The following is a 20684-nucleotide window of genomic DNA, read 5'->3' as shown; positions in this document are numbered from 1 at the left end:
TTATAATCATTGAGAATGTTTATCAATTTGTTGACCATTGTCTTATTCCATTAGATCCCTGGTATTAAATGATAGTATTCCTGTACGGGCCCTGTACCAAGGGGCATGAGGGTTCTCGAGGTCTGAAAAAAAGAAAATTTATAAATATCATTAGAGGCGGTTTATTGGTGTCTTCCTTCAAAGTGCCAATAGAGTACTCAAATCCCTCAAATTATTTTTTATTAAATTAACATTAAGGGGGGGGGGGGGTTCTCCTATGCCTAATACCTGCGGAGCCTCATAATACCCAATATCACCTAACCTTACCAGACATAAGTACACAAACAAACTGATACTACCCCTTTAATTTTTATTTATTTCAAAATAAGTAGTGGGAATTTGAGCTCGATTTATTTGAGATATTTCTTTAATTAAAGAAAATATTAATACAGGTTAAACAAAGCATATAAGACAGTCAGCTAACAAACATCAACTAATATAGCTAGAATTTCAGCGCTTTTGATAGAAAGGAAACGGTAGCGGGACAAAGTGTCTCAAAAATCAGCCATAAAACGTCATAAAAATGAGGGAGATGAGAGGAGAAGTGGGGAAAAAAAATACCAAAAAAGAAATGCATAGTCCCTCATTTTTTATGACGTCACATGGCTGATTTTTGAGACACTTTGTCCCGCTACAGGAAACGAAATATTTCCGGACATTAAATATATGAAAATCTGCTAGCAAATTGGGAAAATACAATATGCTCAAAAATCAGAGCTATATATAGACATATGGACCGACCCTTTATAAAGAAAGGCTTTACATATTCAATGTCAAAATAATAATATTAATAAAAAAAATTACACACTTTTTTATATAAATCTTTTTTCTCTATCCACCAAAAAAATATATTATTACTAATAGTGTAATCAATTACTAGATTATAAAAGACTAATTTACGCATATATATATATTCATATACAGTGTCTTTTTATGCAAAATAAGTTAGCTTAAAAAATCATAAAGAGCGTTATTTTTTCGCAATATTCTGTAAAACTGGATGTAAGATTCCAGTCAAATGCGCTTATTAAGTCAGACTGTAATTAATTTTGACCAAACGCTTAATAGAATCCAACGTATAATTAAGAACAGTTTGACATAATAAGCGCATTTGACTGAAAGCTTGCACCCAATTAAACGGAATATTGCCTAAAAATGACGCCCTTTAAAGCAAAAACATAATTAGGGTATCCTCTTTCATGACTCTTTTTAGAAGTAAAGCTACTCTATAATTCAAATTGTCCAGCTGTCTGAACATCTGCTCTTTAAATTACGTTGTCCGTTTGTCTATCAATGATTTTTTGGATCGCTAATTGTTTCGATGTGATTTCCAACATGGCTATTTCGACTCGGTTGGTCGTTTCAGGGATGCTACATTTATGTCTTATGGTTGTTCTAGGCAATTTTTATCTAATATTCAAAGTAATGCAAAACTCCTATAAAAGCTAGATGTTGGAAGCAGTAACAAATATTTTTTGCAACGTAGATTCACACCTTTATTTTCAATATATTTTGAAATTAGAGGAGGGGGGATTCTGAGATCGACTAGACACTTTATGTTAAAACGCTCATTTTTTTTTACATTCTAGTAAAAGAAAGAAAGACCCTGTATATTATATGTAAATAAAAGATAAATGGTTAATGTTTTTCCCTTGTATGTATAATTATATTTAGTTTTCTTACATTAAAAATACATTAGTTTTTTTTATTAGAAATATGTTTCTGTCAGGAAGGGAGGGGATATTGCACTGTATATTGCACTGGTATTCAAAGTTTTATGATCACGTTATCGTATACATTGGTTCAAAAACTTTGGGTACTTTCATCTAATTTTAGGTTTGTTCCAAATTAGCAGTCATCAAACTTTTTCAACTTCTAAAGAAGGGTTATTTGGTTGATCACAATTAGGGGTGTAAATTTACCTCAAGTTTGAATTAGCCGCCATAGTACCACTCAAAAATGTTGGACCAAGATTGATTGTTATGCTTGCAAACCTAAAAAGATATAATTTCTGAGCAAGAGAGGGGTAGGTTTCTGGTAGAATCCGTAAAGGTGTGTGTTTTAAGGCTTAAAAATAGTAGTAGAACGATAATATTCACTAAATATGTGTATTCCTTATTGAAAAGAACTATACCTAGACAAATTTTTTTTTAAAAAGGTAACATAAATTTTTATCGTTCTACTACTGTTTTTAACTTATAACACATAACCTTGACGGATTCTACCAGAAACCTACCCCTCACTTTTTAAAGAAGTAGCCTATAGAGCCTAACAAAAAATGACGTCATACAATAAAAATAGCAAATGATAGGCCAGTATACATTTTACCATTGGTCAATATAAATTTAATTTTATTGTATGACTTTTTTATTTTTTATTAGGCACTATCAATTGCTTCATTTTTAAAGACTTGACACTAGGAAAGGGATTAAACGATAGAGAAAAAATAAAGGGTGTCCCTCGTAAACTGTTTTTTTTTAAAACGCTTATTACTCCCTTAATATTCGTAAAATAAAAAGTATTTGGCAGCAAACTACTGACCATTTAATGATACAGTGATGAAAAATCCGCAAAATTAACAGAAAAAAATCTACAAGGTAATACATAACAGGCTGATTTTAGTGAATATAAGACTAATCCACAAGAAAAATATGCCTTAGTTAACTTTTAAAACAGCTGGTGGTCAAACGGTGGATCACAAAGACTTACTCCAGACATTATAAGGACTGGCATTGTAGTCTAATTAAAAAATCTGGTATATTTCAGGTAATTGTGTACATTTAAAGCGAGCTGACATGAAAAATTAACAAAGAAGATCAATATTATGCCTATTTTTATGTATTGTTCACTTATATTACACTTCAGATTCTTGAATTTTGAGAATTTCTAGTATGCCATGTCAAGATTGTTCCATTTTTGTGCTTAGAAAGTCTGAGCGACCAGCAGTTTGGACCCAAACTAATCTTAAAGTTCACAAAGCAAATATTTTCTTGTGGGTTATTCTAAATTCAATAAAATGAACCTCTTATGTAATACCTCGTAGATTTCTCCTGTTTATTTTGTGGATTTTTCATCATTACCCTATAAAATGGTTAGTAGTAGGCTGCCAAAAACTTTTTATTTTACTAAGATAGCTCAAATATTAAGGGAGTAATGAGCGTTTAAAAAAAAAAACAGTTTACGTGGGACACCCTGTATAAGACAGACATACAGACAAAGGGACAAAAGTTCCAACATAGAGACGGAAACAAACAACTACAGAAAAGTTTCGCTACTAAACAAGAATGACAACATCCATAAAAGCGCAGCTCTGAAATGTTGGGACAAACGAACATTAACACTTGTAGAGTGTCAGAACTTAATAATTAGAACATAACTGCTTAAATACAGGATTATAATTAAGGACATACTTACATTTTTGGGAATTGATCATAGAGATGCTTCGCTTATAACATTGTACTTTGTTTACATGGACGTACCGACATTCTGGTAACGATACAGGAATCACCATGTAAAATTTGAAATCGATAGGACAATTCTAAAATGAACGAAAAAAGCTATCCGTTTCAGACGGACAGACGTACGGATCGACCCTTATTATAGAAAAGCTTCGCTTCTAAAAAAGAAGAGAAAGAGCAAGAAATTGTAAAATTAATAACTAGGTTAAAATTAACATACTCTAATAAGTTGGATTAGTTCCAAATACTAAGAGATCTTAAGGGATAAGACAATGGATGATAAATTGATGTACATACAAAATGATTAACAATAAAGTTACTACTTCTGTAATTTTAAACTATTGGTTGACAATTTTGGACACTTCTAGTTTGGAACCAACCAATCACAGATAAAAAAATACCCATAGTTTTTGAGCCAACGAATAAGAAAACGTGGATATAAACACAGTCCAATGTCCCCTCCCTCCCTGCAATAAAAAATTATCAACTTATTAATTATGTTTCTTTTCAGCGAGGGGTTGGACATTGGACTCTTAATCACTCTAGAACCCAAATTTTATTAACAAGTTTTCTGATTTGTTGGCTTAAAAATTTTTGGTATATTAAATCTTAATAAGTTCAAACTAGAAGTGCTTAACTTTTCAACCAACAACCTTTTCTATAGACAAGGGGTATTTCTGCTTTTCATAAGTGGGAATGTCTTCAATTGGCATATCCCTTAAGAACTTTGATTTTAATTCCCCTTTTCAACTTATATTGTACATAGGAGGAATGGTGTTTAAAATCAACGAGACAAAGCTACACTAATTATAAAGTAGATGTGCTACTAGAAATAAAAATTAAAACAATGGATATAAAATACTTGTATATTGTGACAGTGTAATTTTTGTCGTCAATTTAGGTTGCTAATTTAGTCCTCAGATTTGTTACTCCACGTTCAGGGGAGAGTATGGGGTAAATCCATAAGAAGTATATCCCCGTATTTTATATCCATTACTATAAAGTAGGATACATATGGCCGGATATCCAATTTTTAATACTGGATATCCGGATATTGAATCTCTAAGAATATCCACGAATTCTATATTCATTACTTAAGAGTAGGGTTGGGCAGGATACATATTTAGCTGGATATTCAGCTGATTTAAAATACTGGATATCCGGATATGGAATCTCTAAGAATATCCACGAATTCTATATTCATTACTTAAGAGTAGGATTGGGCATTATAAATATTTGGCCGGATATTCGACTGATTACTTTTACTAGATATTGAAAATGGCTGGATATCCAGCCCAATCTTACTATAGAGTAGCATTGCTATTGCAAAATAAAAAGTTGAAACTTACCAAATAATGAATATTCCAAATAGAACACACTGCGGACTTAAGAAATGAATGCGAGTATTAACTTGAGTACACGGATATAGTACATCTAGATGAACAAACTGACCCAATAATCCGTCAAACTTAAAAAGAAAATTCTAACAGACAAACATCTCTATTACTTTAAAAAACAAAGATTTTCTATAATTAGGGTCGGTCCGTAGGTCTATCCGTCCGAAACGGTTAGCTCTTTTCGTTATTTTAAACAGATGATTCCTATAGCAGTTAGGTAAGATGTAGAAAGGAAGCGAAACAACTCTATAAAATGTTACCAGAAAATCCGTACGTCCATTTCAAACATTTTTTACATTAAATTTTTGTATGTTAAAATTATCCGATTCATCTGGTTTTGGATTACTGATACCTTTACAACAAGGTGTAATGTTATAAGCGAAGCATATCTATAATCAAGTCCTAAAAATGTAAGTATGTCATGGAATTTAGCAGTTTTGCAACACATATACTTACAATTTTATTTATACTTATGCATTCATAATCTGCTTATTCAGTTTTGACACTACACAAGTGTTAATGTTTGTTAAATTTCAGAGCTTCGCTTTTATGGGTGTTGTCATTCTTGTTTTTATTTTATACAATGTATTACAATAGTACGAGTTTCCCACATAATTTCCCGAAATCTAACTTTATCCTAATAAATTTAACAATTCATAGCTTACTTATTATACCTGATTATTTAAACATTTTCTGGCGAATGCTTCAAGAAAATCTTTATAATAAGATATGCTACTATTTATAGCTGACTCATTATGCGAATAAAATGGAAAAAAAATTATGCTATTTTGTACCAAAATTCGTACACTTTCTACCCGCTAAAGTGGTCAGATTGTTTTTCTTTTGGCTTATTTATAGAGAATGTATCTAGATTATATCTATTCTTGTACACAATCTTACAGATAAGGTTGCTATTAAGTATTAACACATAAAATTTACAAATATGTACAATTGTACGCCTAGCTATGTAACAAATCAGCTGTAAATAGTTGATTTTCATCGGATAAAGCTTTTCTTGGGGAAATTATTTTATCTATAAATGTCACTCATACAATAGGATTTAATCATATATGTTTATTAGTTTGTTAGAAATTCCGGATCATGGAAAGAAAACGAAGTTGCCGGTTTCATCGTATTTTCATAGTAGCTTTTGAAGGGTTATTTTAGGTTAAGTAAATATTAATGATTGCCCCGCAGGGCTAGAGCCCCCCGCAGGGGCTAGAAATATGAGAAAGGCTACTGTGAAAAAACGACGAAACCGGAAACTTCGTTTTCTTTCCATGTAAGATGGATATATTATTGTGTCTGATAGGGCAAGTAATAAGTAAAACTATTATTGTTTGCTATGTCTGTTCGTTTTTCATTAAACCAGCAAATTATCTAATTTTTTTTTATATCTAAAAGCAAGTGCTCAAATGTATGACAATGTTTCAAAAGTTTTTATTGCACAGATTGCAAAAATCGAAAAGAGGTCAGATGTTACTTAAAATCATTTTGAATTTAGTTTTAAAATAAGTAAATGTTCCCTGTAATCCCCAGATAAAGTTACTCTACTACATACAAACTTTTTTTTTATGTACATTCTATATAGAGAAGATATCTACACTTATCTTCTTTCAACTTTCAAAGAAAGCTTGAAAATTTAGAATTCTTAAAATTGAAAATGTATAATGTGAAGTTAAAAAGAAAAAAAGTAAAAGGTTGAGGAAAAAATCTTTATTCTTTTTCCTTAAATTTTAATAGTTAATTTATTAATACAAAGGGGTTCATTTTTTCACATATTTTCCGTAAAATTGTGTGTATTCCTTAAGTTAAACTGTTCTTAATTATGACCAAATGTTATAATATGGTTATAATAAAGAACAGTTTGACTTAATAAGCGCATTTGACTAAACAGTTACACACAACTTTACGGATAATACACAAAAAATTAACCCTCTTTGTTTAATTAAAATGCATCTTCATTTCTAATTAAAATGAAGTTAATCTGGCATCCCTGTCCATAAGAATTGGAATTGCATCTTCTTCTGTGTCATCTGGCAACACTGGTGTGTCATTTAGCACGGTTGTCAACAAATTTATCTAAAAATTAATTAAATTAAGTAATTATCAAATTTAAGTTAATCCTTTTTTCCAGTATGGGTTCGAAACCAATTAATATCCGGTGGATTAAAACAGGATAATTTATTTATGGTATCATATATTATCCAGTTTTCTACGAAAATGAAAATAAACAATCATAGGTTTAAGACCAGTTTTAAAAAAACCGGTTTTAATCTTATAATTGTATATACTTGTAACATAAAATCCCCATGAACCATATAAAAGTTTGTATTATACCTAACATTACAGGTTTATATGCAAATTTAAAAATATCTATCAAAAAACAATTATATATTATTCGACCAAAATTTCCTAGGCTGATTTAGGAGTTTGGGCTTCCTTAGCCTAACATAGGTAAGGTTTTAAAAAATGTATGACTATGGAAACCCTAACTCTTAATCTAGCCTAAGAAATTTTACATCAACAATGATTATACACAAAATTATCCCTTCTGTAGATTACAATTAATGGTTGAAACGTTTGGACACTCAATTTAATAAACCAAACCAATCAAAACAGTTAGTGAATTTTAGGATATAATTTAGAATCTGAGTATTTTAGTAAAAGTTACATTTTTTTACAAACATCTAATCATCAGTTATTTTTTGGGGATTTATTACTTTTTCTGAATCTAAAAACATTAATTGATTATATGTAACTATTATTAGAATAGATGTAGAGTATACGTGGATATTATGACATGGGAAAATTGTTGTCAATTTAGCTTGCTAACATGGAACTCATTTATTGGACAGTTCGTTCATTCAGTAGTAGGGGAGGGGATGGGGTAAAGTGAGAAATCTTTATTTTATTCCACTGCTTTTTTCACTTTATTAGAGAAAATAAAAATCTGGTGTAAGATCCAAGTAATAATATATATCCATTATTATTAGTAATGGTATTTCATCTACTTGAGGTAACGTGAGACCATAGATAAGATAATTATTAATGACACATAGATAATGATTATGAATAGAAGTTATGACAAATTATAATTTATGTTACATAAGTAAGAAACTTGTGTGGACATTTTTTTTTATTACCAAACTTCTTATTAAGCCGTATATTTCTTTATTCTATAACTAGCGGTTGCGCCTCTACAGGCCTCTAGGAACACTCTTACAATTTTAATTTAAAAAAGAAAAGTTAAAGAAAATGTTTTTATTTTTTAGGTGGGGGTGGGTATTTCTCTGGGGTGGATTATAACCTTTACTAAATAGGACCTTTCCTGGACCTAGAAGAAGCTTTGCTGTAAAGTATAACCTTACATGTAAAAAAAGCTTGTAATAGTCATGATTTTTCTGATTGCTAATATATGAAACTTAGTATCTAGGCTTAACCTATTTTTTAAATGTACCTTTATAAAAATATGTACCTATTCACCAAAAAAAGGAATGATTCTAGAGCCTTATTAGATTAGTTAGATAAACACTTGAAAATTGCTTAATAAGATCAGTACTTCAGGTTTAGTACCTTCTCTATCTAAATTAAGTTTGCATAAGATTTGAAAAAGAATCATAAAGTGCAAAACAGCCGAATAAGAAAAATCAGAAATAAGGTATAAAATTCAAATCCATTTAAAGTAAACTTCTTTATTACCATGAACTTTATATTATCTATTTTTTTCAAACCAGGAGCCTTTTGGAAAATTAGTAAGTTTGAGGGTGTAAAAATTTCATCAGTTGCCTTTCTTATAAATTTTTATCCCCTTGAGTATCAAAAGCTTCCTTGCTGGTAAATCTCAGTGTACTGCATAGATCTGATTCAAACTAAGCTTTGATAAGCAAAGCCTGGAGTCCATTTCAATGTTCTTATCAGAGAGGATAGAAACATATAGATAGAAACAAAGTAATTTATTTTATTATAACTCATATTATGAATTGTATAGAATTATGTATCATTTTATATTAATGGAGAGGGGGGGGGGGGAAGGTTGAAAATAATTAATTAAAAATCTAAATATCAAGAATTGCACACAAAAAAAAATATATCACTTTTTCTACTCTTCTATAGAATACTTGTTACTTTTTACAAACTGGCACAAAAGTGTACTGAACAACTTTATTTCTGAATGTGTTACTTCATAAATAATAAAGCAAGATTAATCCTCAACTTTAACATCAAAAGAAACTTTAAAATTCATGCAGTTTTAGCTTTATCTTACTTTATTTTACTTTCAATTTTTTCCTTATTTTTGTAGCAAAAATAGGTAAGTTGGATTTGTCCAAATATACCAAATACAATTTACTGATGTATCTACTTCTTATATTTTCAATAAATATAATATTTGTCAGGGATCTAAGGGATGAGACAATAGTCAATAAATTGATGTCTGTCCCCAATGATGATACACAAAATTACCCCTACTGTAGATTAAAATTAGTGGCTTAATGAATCAACCAATCAAAACATTAAGGTCTCCAACGTTGTTAAGGCAACAAATAAGAACAAATTATTATAGGACTTTGGGGACTAATGTAATAAACAGCCCATTGTCCCCTCTTTCTCTGAATTTTTGTATGTATACAAAACTTTTATGATAAATAAGATGGTATTTGTAGTGCAACTGAAATACTTTTCTACCTTTAAACATAACAACAATCCATCATATTAGTATACATGGATATTTTTATGATTCTTTCGTAAATTTAGATTGCTACTAATAATAAATATTTATTGGTCAGTATGGTCCTTCTTTAAGTGTGAAGGGATATGGGATGGGGTAAAAGAAGTGGAAACACCACCATTTTATTGAAGTAGGTGAAATTCTGGTGCAATATCCATGTAATAATGTATCTATTATCATATAAGCAATCTTTATATTAACAAGGACAACTATATCCTTCAGTTGCGTAGCTACAGCAGATTATTTCTTGGTTGTAAAACGACTATATCAGATGAAATGTCCATCCCCTTAGCTGTAAGAAACTGATAGGGGAATTCGTGAATTTCTTGATTGGTATTCAAGATAGATGGATGAAATTTTTTTCCCTCTATACTTAAATATATAAAATCCAGTGTATAATTTAGTCTGGGGGTCAGTTTGTCTCATAATGTTACAGACCAATTCATATATTTGCAAAAAGGTTTCGATATTTCTGAAAATTTATGACAATGAAGATCTCATCTAGAACTCTTTTGGTCTGATAGTCCATCCACATTTTTGTAACGCTTCGCTGTTTATGGATGTTGTCATCCTTGTATTTAGATCACAACAGTTATTAAACTGTTATTATTAGGTAGGGAGGGGACATTGGGTTGTTTATTAAACTCGTCCCCAAAGTATTATAATAACATTTTCTCATTCAATATCCTAACAATTTTGGGGACTTTTGATTGGATGCTTTATTAAGTAATGGTCTAAACGTTTCAACCACTAATTATAATCTACAGAAGGAGTAATTTTGTGTGTCATCATTAGGGATGTAAATCAATTTATCGGCCATTGTCTTATCCCTTTAGATCTCTGGTTATTATACAACTTATGGACAAAATGATAATGTTATAATGTATAAGGACTATATTTGTATGATAACATATCATATTCTAGATATTTGATTCATATAACAGCTAAACAACCATGGAGAATAGGATATGTGATAAGTATTTCTCGCATTGTATTATAAACAGCTTTCCACGGATAAAAAATGTACAATTATATGATAAAACCTGTTTTATTAGCCCCGAGATACCGAAGGCACGGGCTAAAAAAATGGTTTTAATCTTATGATTGTACATTTTTCTATAAGTAGAAAACTGGATATAATACGATGCTAGACATATTTTTGATGGATAAGAACCGGTTCTAATCCACCGGATATTAATCGGTTCCAAATGAATACGAGAAAGGCAATTAAAAAAATATTTTATATTATTCTTTTTACTGGATGTAAATATTTATGTATATAAATGTCTAATCAAATCTTGAAAACTACCACTAATTGAACTAAAATTTAACTTTTGTTATAATTATAGCCAGGTTTTAGTCTATTTTCAAATTAAAGAGTTACGCTTCTTAGATAACAATATTATTAAAAATCGGCATATTTTTAATAGCTGTATTTACTTTCTGGTAACGATTTTAGAGCTTTTTAAATCCTACCTAACTGTTATAGGTATCATCATATAACGTTTGAAATCGATTGGACAATTCTATCTTGCCCAAACAAACGATAAGATAGAAAAGCTTTGCAATGAAAAATTATCAATCCTTTACCCGTGAAGGTAGTAGATAAAATATTTGTATGCTCTCTTGATGTTGTATAATACTAATAATAATTAATATCATCTGCATTATGTATACATTTTTAAAAGCGAAGCTTTTCTATAATTAGGGTCTGTCCGTCCGTCCGTCCGTAACGGATAGCTTTTTTCGTTAATTTAGGCATGTTAGAATTGTCCTATTGACTTCAAACTTTGCATGGTGATTCCCGTAGTAGTTAGGTACGATTTAGAAAGCGTAGCAACTCTATAATCATTACCAGAACGTCCGTACGTCCATTTTAAACATGTTGATTTTTTTACTTTTTTAACAACAAATTTTTATGTGATCAAATAATCCGATTGATCTGATTTTTGGTATACTGATTCCTGGGACAATAAAGTGCAATATTATAAGCGAAGCAACTCTATAATCAAGTCCTAAAAATGTATGTATGTCCATAAACATTATCCTGTATCAAGCAGTTTTTCAACAAATTTACTTACAATTTTGCTTCGACTCTTATACATTTATATTTTGATTATTCAGTTCTGACACTATACAAGTGTTAATGTCCGTTTGTCCTACCGTTTCAGTGATTCGCTTTTATGGATGTTGTCATCCTTCTTAACAGAGTGACCCACATAAAACTAAACTTAGCAATTGAAGGATATGTCAGAGAGATTTTCCCCTATGCCTAAGCCCTGCAGGGTGGCCCTAACCCTATTGGGCCTACACCTGCGGTGCCTTAACCCAGTGCGCGCTAACCGGTACCCTATATAACCTAACCTAACATGATTTAGAGAAATAAACAAACAAACAAAAACTACCCCCCCCCCACTAGTATTTTAAGTTAGTTATTTTAAAAATAAGGAAGGGGGGGGGGTGATTGGAGAATGGTGGGATTGGAGGAGGGTAACCCATGTTCAACAGTGTACTTTGTCTAAAAGCATCCAGTTTATTATTCACTCTTTATGTGTACTTATACATTATATTACTCATTATGTATTATATGTGTTTTATATTAAATGTATCCAGAGAGAGAGGGGAAAATTGGCGGTTTATTACACTAGTCCCCAAAGTTTTATGATAACAAATTCTTATTCGATGGCTCAACATCTTTGGGGCCTTTACTGAATTTTGATTGGTTGGTTAATCAATTTGAGTGTTCAAACGATTCAACCACTTGTTTTAATCTACGAAAGGGATAGTTTTGTGTATCATCATTGGGGATTTAAATGAATTTATCGGCCATTGTCTTATCCCTATAGATCCCTGATATGATAAATAGATAATAATCTTGTCTAGTTCAAAAACTGCAAAACCACTTCTATTAAATAATTTCATAAGCAAGTTTGCGAAATACCGAAATATTTGAGAATGGTGGTTTAGAACCCTGTTTATCCTAGAAGGTTGGGGGGGGGGGAGGGGGGGCTGGATGATTTATGAAGGTCACTTTCATAGTATTATCATAAACAAACAATGAATATATTTTCTTGACCTTCGCATATTTTTACTTTTTATAGCGAAGCTTTTTTTACATTTAGGGTCCGTCCATCAGTAACGGTAAGCTCTTTTTGTTGATTTTGGAATGTTAGAATTGTCCTATCGCTACAAAATTTACCTGATTATTCATATCACAGTTGGTTACCTTTTAGAAAGAGTAGCTACTTAATAACTATTACCTGAAAGTCCGTATTTCCATCTATATTTTAGTAATTTGGGAAAATTATTAAAAAAATTTCGTTCTGATTCTTAAATAATGTTGAATTCGTTATTATTCTATGTTTAATATTTTTTCGTGTGTGTTGTTTTTTTATGATCTTATCATCCTTAATTAGGTTTTACAATATTCAATCTTATTTTTTAATTTTATCAAAAATCAAACTATTCAATTATTCTCCCTAGAGGGAGTTGTTCATTTATTAACTCACCATCTCAAATTTAGTTTTTATACGAAGGTAAGGTGGTACTTTTTCAAAGGGCGATTTCCCTTGGGAAGATTGGAAGGGTTTTCTCCATCCAAACTTCCTCTGGATAGGAAAACGGTGCAGCGGGTACCAAGATTTTTTGAGAGATATAAATTAAACAGACTGATAGAATAAACAGACAGACAGACAGACAAAAAAATATAAATCAACAAGACATTGCTATACTTTTTCAATTTCAAAAAATGTTCTAAGAATTAATATAAAAATGAGGGAAACCATAAAAAAATTATTTTTAAGATGAATAAAGGAAATAGTACGTTCAAAATCTCTTTTTTTTACGACTTTGTCCTTTACATTACATACATATACTATACTATAAGTAAGTTAGAGAAAAAGAAACTTGAAATAATATGATGTAAGGTTAGAAAACTATATTAAAAGTTATATTTATTCCATTTTAGTATTCAATGTTATTTTTTTGTGTGTGTAAAAAGGCAAATTTTTTGGTGAAATTAAATGTTTTGTTAAGTTTCTAACTCCATTAATTGCTCGTGCTATGCGACTTCGGTTTCAACAAGCCAAAAAAGGGCAGTCTAATACTGATACAAATACAATTGCAAAGTCTTAAAATTCTTACATAGTCTGAGCATTGAATCCCCTCTCCCAATTTTATTTAGAGCATGTTAGGTAAGGTTATATTGGGTAATGTTTAGCTCCACGTGGCTAGCCCCCCCCCCCCCCCCCTTATGCAAAGAATAGGCACAGAAAAAAAGAACACCACCCTTATTTTCTATTTCTCTTAAAAATCAGGATAAGGGCTTTTCAGTGCTAAACAATTTACCTGTTAAAACTTGGCGTTTTAACAACAATGTCTGAAGGTTTGCTAGGTATTGACCTTTAGTAAATACTCCTAACAACAATGTCTGAAGGTTTGTTAGGTATTGACCTTTAGTAAATACTCTTAACAACAGTGTCAGAAGGTTTGTTAGGTATTACCCTTTAGTGAATTCTCCTACCAACAATGTCAGAAGGTTTGTTAGATATTGACCTTTAGTAAATACTCCTAACATCAGTGTCTGAAGGTTTGTTAGGTATTGACCTTTAGTAAATACTCCTAACAACAGTGTCTGAAGGTTTACTAGGTATTGACCTCTAGTAAATACTCCTAACAACAGTGTCTGAAGGTTTGCTAGGTATTGACCTTTAGTAAATACTCCTAACAACAATGTCTGAAGGTTTGCTAGGTATTGACCTTCAGTATATACTCCTAACAACAGTGTCTGAAGGTTTGCTAGGTTTTGACCTTCAGTATATACTCCTAACAACAATGTCTGAAGGTTTGTTAGGTATTAACCTTTAGTAAATACTCCATCAACAATGTAAATACTCCATGTTGACTTTTTAAAAAGCGTATTGAGACTGACGTACTGACGGACAAACATATGTACTGACTCAGAATGTAGAATGCTTTATATTTGTTGCTACTAATGAATTAGAAGCTAGCAAAAGTCCCTCAAAAAATCAGTATGTTACGTCATAAAAAGGAGGGATTATCCATCTCTTTTTTAGGGGTTCTCTTTCCCACTCCTCCTCTTCTCATCCCTCATTTTTATGACATCATTGAGAGACAACCTTCGTCTTTAATAATATATATCCTTGTATATTCTGTAACAGTTATGTAATACGTAGTTTTTAACCTTACAGTCAATCCTAAAGATTATCCTTTACTGTAAAAATACACTAGCGATTCTACTCTATAGCTTACTTTGTCTGTCTGTCTATCCGCCAATTAGTTCGTAACGCTATAGGAAAAATTTGATTTTATCGTATTTTTTTGCCATAATTATTTCTTACAAATAAAACTATTCTATTATAGAAATTATGACCACATGGCCTGATGTAACAGCTAGATTAAAAATGAACTAAGAAATAACCTCTAGACCTGACTTGACCAAGTGGTAATTTCATTAAGTGTTTAGATACACAGAGTTTCTTAGAATAAACAGCATACTGAACTATCAGATTAAGTGTTTAGATATACAGAGTTTCTAAGAATAAACGGCATACCAAACTATTAGATTAAGTGTTTAGATGCACAGAGTTTCTTAGATTTAACAGCATACCAATTATTAGATTAAGTGTTTAGATACACACAGTTTCTTAGAATAAACAACATACCAACTATTAGATTAAGTGTTTAGATACACAGAGTTTCTTAGATTAAACAGCATACCAATTATTAGATTAAGTGTTTAGATACACAGAGTTTCTTAGAACAAACAGCAACCCAAACTATTATTTTAATGTTTAGATGTACAGAGTTTCTTAGAATAAACAACATACCAACTATTAGATTAAGTGTTTAGATACACAGAGTTTCTTAGATTAAACAGCATACCAATTATTAGATTAAGTGTTTAGATACACAGAGTTTCTTAGAACAAACAGCAACCCAAACTATTATTTTAATGTTTAGATGTACAGAGTTTCTTAGAATAAACAGCATACCAATTATTAGATTAAATGTTTAGATACACAGAGTTTCTTAGAATAAACAGCATACCAACTATTAGATTAAATGTTTAGATACACAGAGTTTCTTAGAATAAACAGCATACCAACTATTAGATTGAGTGTTTAGATACACAGAGTTACTTAGAATAAACAGCATACCAACTATTAGATTAATGTTTAGATACACAGAGTTTCTTAGAATAAACAGCAACCCAAACTATTAGATTAAATGTTTAGATACACAGAGTTTCTTAGAATAAACAGTATACCAATTATTAGATTAAGTGTTTAGATACACAGAGTTTCTTAGAACAAACAGCACCCCAAACTATTATGTTAAATGTTTAGATACACAGAGTTTCGTAGAATAAACAGCATACCAACTATTATGTTAAATGTTAAATAAACAGTATACTAACCTATTAGATTAAGTGTTTAGATACACAGAGTTTCTTAAGATAAACAGCATACCAAACAGAATGTACCCTCTATTGGTTATATACTTCCTCTGGACCTTTAAGAAGCTTCTATGTAAGAGAGAACCATAAAGGTCCAGCGCTTACCGATACTAGTATATAAAGACATTTGAAACAAATATGTTATTTTTCAAAGATTTTTTCAATTGTTATATTAAAACAACATCTAATGAAACTGTCATTTTTAGTGAATTATTAACAATATCTGCGTCAATTCAAATTTAGTGATTCTGTTTTTATATGGTAAGATTGTCTCTGCTCATAGACGTCCAAGGGAGGGGGTTAAAGTGGGGAATACCCCCCCCCCAAACAATTTTGGGGGGGTAAATACCCCCCCAAAAATAAAAAATCTCTAACAAAAACTAACTCCTGCCAACAGATTTCAGGGGGGTAATTACCCACCCAAGCAAATTTACCCCCGGGGTAAAAATTTTTTTTGGGGGGGGTAAAAAATGTGCGCCCCCCTTAAAATTTTTTTACTCCCCCCCAAAAAAAAGCTTGGACGCCCCTGTCTCTGCTGTCAATGTTTTGTCAACTTGTTATTACTGTGCTACTTAAGGTTTTATTTTTGAAAATATTTTGTACTATTATACAAAAGCCAACAAACTATAAACCATTCTAGAGAACTAAGGGATAAGACAATGGACTATAAAATTTGTGAGAAAAAAAATGGATCAAGATTAGTTATTGTAAAAACTGATGCCTTTTTATAACAGAATAACTCCATTTCATTTTCAGACAAATAAAAAACATAGACGTTTTTCTTAAGTTTACCATAAGCTAATTTCATTTCTACAAACAAATACATCCTACTACTTTGTAAGAATTACTGCCAGATCAAATAAAAATTACTTTCTTGTATTCATTCGAAACCGATCAATATCCGGTGGATTAAAACCAGTTCTGAGCAATACGAAAATTATATATCTTGCATTATATCCGTTTTTCTGCGAATATAAAAATGTGCAATCATAAGATGAAAACCAGTTTTTTCAGTCCGTATCTAAACCGTATTTTATAATTGTACTTTTTATATCTGCGGAAAGCTGTTTATAATACGATGCGAGAAATAACTATTCTTATGCCTTTGATTTGAAAATATGTCAACAAAGCAAAACATGAAAATATCTGATACTAACAGAACATTTTTGGAAATCATTAGCAGCTGTTTTAGTGCCCTAGGAAAATGGGGATATATGTCACAGCTTTTGGCCTACCCATTCTATTGACGTCATAGTATACAGAAAGAGAAAGGGAAGGGAGAAAGAAACCCCCAGAAAAAGGGAACTGGGTATTTCCTGACGTCAATAGAATAGATAGGCCAAAAGCAGTGACATCTATCCCATTTTCGCTTGGGCACTATAGAGAACAAAAATCATTGTTTTGGTGGTCCACAGTACAACTTACGAGAAACCATTATTTTTTTAATACTCTTATACAAAGTAGTATGCTTATTTTGTCTGTTTCGAAGGATCTCGCTAACCGCCGAACCGAAATGGTCTTTTTTTAGAGTGAAGGTTTTTTCCTATTTTGTGGGAGGGTATATTCTCCCTCCCAAGAGAAATCACATCTAGAAAAAAATACTCACATCCCCAAACTGAAATTGAAAGTAGGGATTGGGGGCCCCCTCCCCTTAATTTCCTCTAGAGACTCCTAGGGGCGTAACCGCTAGTAATTGGATAAAGTAAAATCAATTTGCCTTCTGGTCATGAGAATGCCGTGATTGTTATCCAAGAAAAAAAAAGTTTTATTTCTTATGCTGAAAGGATGCTATAAATCTATTCTAAATTTAAGTTTTTTAAGTGTCGAAAAGGGACAAAATCACACTTCTAACAAATTTATACGACAGGCAAAAATCTCAAAAGAGATTTATATTACTTTTTTCTTCAATTAAAATATCCCTGGCCTGTAAGTTTGTGTGGGTGCAAGCCACTTTACAAGCATTAACAAAATAGGTAGCTTCCCATATTCAAGTTATTGTGACCCATTCAAACCCCCCACCCCCTATTTTCTTATTTTTGTAGCACAGCTTCTTCTACTATTATGATATGTCTGTCTGTCCGTTCTAACGTTAACACATAATGATATTTTTATCAAGAGACTCGACCAGATAATAATCGCTATTCTAAACCCAAGTAATTTACGCGACGATATGTACCATTTGATGTTTAATCGGTTTATGTCAAGGTGACATTTTTAATAATTACATATTTTAGAATGTTATTCAGATTTAAAAATTTAACATACTAGTACATGGACGTACAACTTTCTGGTAATCTTGCAGTATAGAGTAGCTTTGCTTTAAGGATAATTTTAAAAACAAGAAAAGTTTTAAATTGATAGGACAGCTCTAACATGTTTAATATTTCTAAAAATGCTACTATATGATTAAGGGAAAAAGCAGGTAAGTTAAGAGTCTAAACTCGAATAGTAGAAAAATGTTATAAAAATGCATCAGCAACGTCCAACAAGGTGTGCCACCACTTGCGTATATTATCATATCATAACAATGTTTCATGTTCGCATAATCTTAAAGGACAATTTTATGCACATCGCCAATTAGGACCACATCTGTTGATGTAGATCATTGGTGGAAAAGTTTGAACCAACAAATCAAGATTAAATGCAAGTACCCAAGGTTTTTAATCTAATATGAATATGAAAATATATTTATTAAACTTTGGGTACAAGTTTAATTTACAGTCCTCTTCCTACTATATTTACACCTAAGCTCAAATAAATGAGAAGGAATTGTTTAATTATTAGAATAAAGAGAGGAGGGAAGGGGGATTGAAAGAGTTTGTGCTGTTGCAATAATCCACAAATACAAGTAACAACAGGATGTCTGTCTGTATGTTAAGATCTATCTAACCGCTGAACTTATATGGTTCAACTTTATAGTGAAGCTTCTTATAGTTCCAGGGAAGGTTACCGCAGGGAAATTACCGCAACCCTTCAATGAGAAATAAACAATTTTTGATGCTGTGAGTATTGGTGCAAAAAATATGACGTAACAAAATAAATTAGCCAATGAGAGGCCACTATAAATTTTACCATTGGTCAATAACGGCCTCTCATTGGCTAATTTTTTTTGTTACGTCATATTTTTTGCACCAATACTCACAGCATCCAATTTTTTCAAAACATTCTCTTTTTAATTGGAGGGTCAACTTTAATTTACCCTCTCTTTTCTTCCATAACGTGCTGCTAGAGGGTTAAAGCCGCTAATACTTGCAAATGCTAAAAACCATATACGAAATAGATGACACACCATCTAACACATCTATTTTTTATCCTTAATCTGCTGATGTGGACCTACGTGCAACAATCAATTAATTAATAAGTACAAAAGTTATAAAATCTATCTATCTATCTATCTATCTATCTATCTATCTATCTATCTATCTATCTATCTATCTATCTATCTATCTATCTATCTATCTATCTATCTATCTATCTATCTATCTATCTATCTATATATCTATCTATCTATCTATCTATCTATCTATCTATCTATCTATCTATCTATCTATCTATCTATCTATCTATCTATCTATCTATCTATTTATCTATCTATCTATCTATCTATCTGTCTATCTATCTATCTATCTATCTATCTATCTATCTATCTATCTATCTATCTATCTATCTATCTATCTATCTATCTATCTATCTATCTATCTATCTATCTATCTATCTATCTATCTATCTATCTATCTATCTATCTATCTATCTATCTATCTATCTATCTATCTATCTATCTATCTATCTATCTATCTATCTATCTATCTATCTATCTATCTATCTATCTATCTATCTATCTATCTATCTATCTATCTATCTATCTATCTATCTATCTATCTATCTATCTATCTATCTATCTATCTATTTATCTATCTATCTATCTATCTATCTATCTATCTATCTATCTATCTATCTATCTATCTATCTATCTATCTATCTATCTATCTATCTATCTATCTATCTATCTATCTATCTATCTATCTATCTATCTATCTATCTATCTATCTATCTATCTATCTATCTATCTATCTATCTATCTATCTATCTATCTATCTATTTATCTATCTATCTATCTATCTATCTATCTATCTATCTATCTATCTATCTATCTATCTATCTATCTATCTATCTTACCGTGGAAGCAGTTACAAGAACAAGGAAGGAAGTTTCCAACAGCGAGCACTGAGAACAGAAAACATATTTACTAATCTTATTTTATTATCCTAAAATATTTTTGCATTTATATTTTAACTTAACATTTTTTCACCTTTAGCTCTTAACCCGACGAAGATAAAAATATATAGAAACCATAATTAAAGATTTTTAGGACGATTTGGTGTAATGGTATACGCGTAGCATCGCTATATTCAAATCTTAAAATGTCCATTTAAAATTCTGTATCTAAGTAATTTCTTATTTGTTGGCTTAAACACTTTGGGTACTTTAATTGAATTTTGATTGGTTGGTTCATTAACTTGAGTATCTAAACTTTTCAACAATAGTTTTCAACAAACCACAAAAAGAGATTTTTTGTTTATCAT

The 20684-nt window shown here is 31.0% G+C and overlaps 1 long non-coding RNA gene across 1 annotated transcript; it reads right to left on the bottom strand.

Moving 5' to 3' along the window:
- Positions 1–50: 50 nt before the first annotated feature.
- Positions 51–20326, bottom strand: LOC145335356 (uncharacterized). The gene is made up of 5 exons (XR_013885191.1): positions 20278–20326; positions 6893–6976; positions 4847–4884; positions 1962–2033; positions 51–122 (listed from the first exon to the last, which is right to left on the bottom strand). It is a non-coding gene; the product is annotated as an uncharacterized LOC145335356 (long non-coding RNA).
- Between the last annotated feature and the right edge of the window lie 358 nt (positions 20327–20684).

This window comes from Acartia tonsa, chromosome 13 (genome assembly GCF_053477335.1).
Source record: "Acartia tonsa isolate MP-2025a chromosome 13, ASM5347733v1, whole genome shotgun sequence".
Lineage (NCBI taxonomy): Eukaryota > Metazoa > Arthropoda > Copepoda > Calanoida > Acartiidae > Acartia > Acartia tonsa.
Note: the sequence above shows the minus strand (reverse complement) of the source record. Positions and strands in the feature narration are given on the sequence as shown.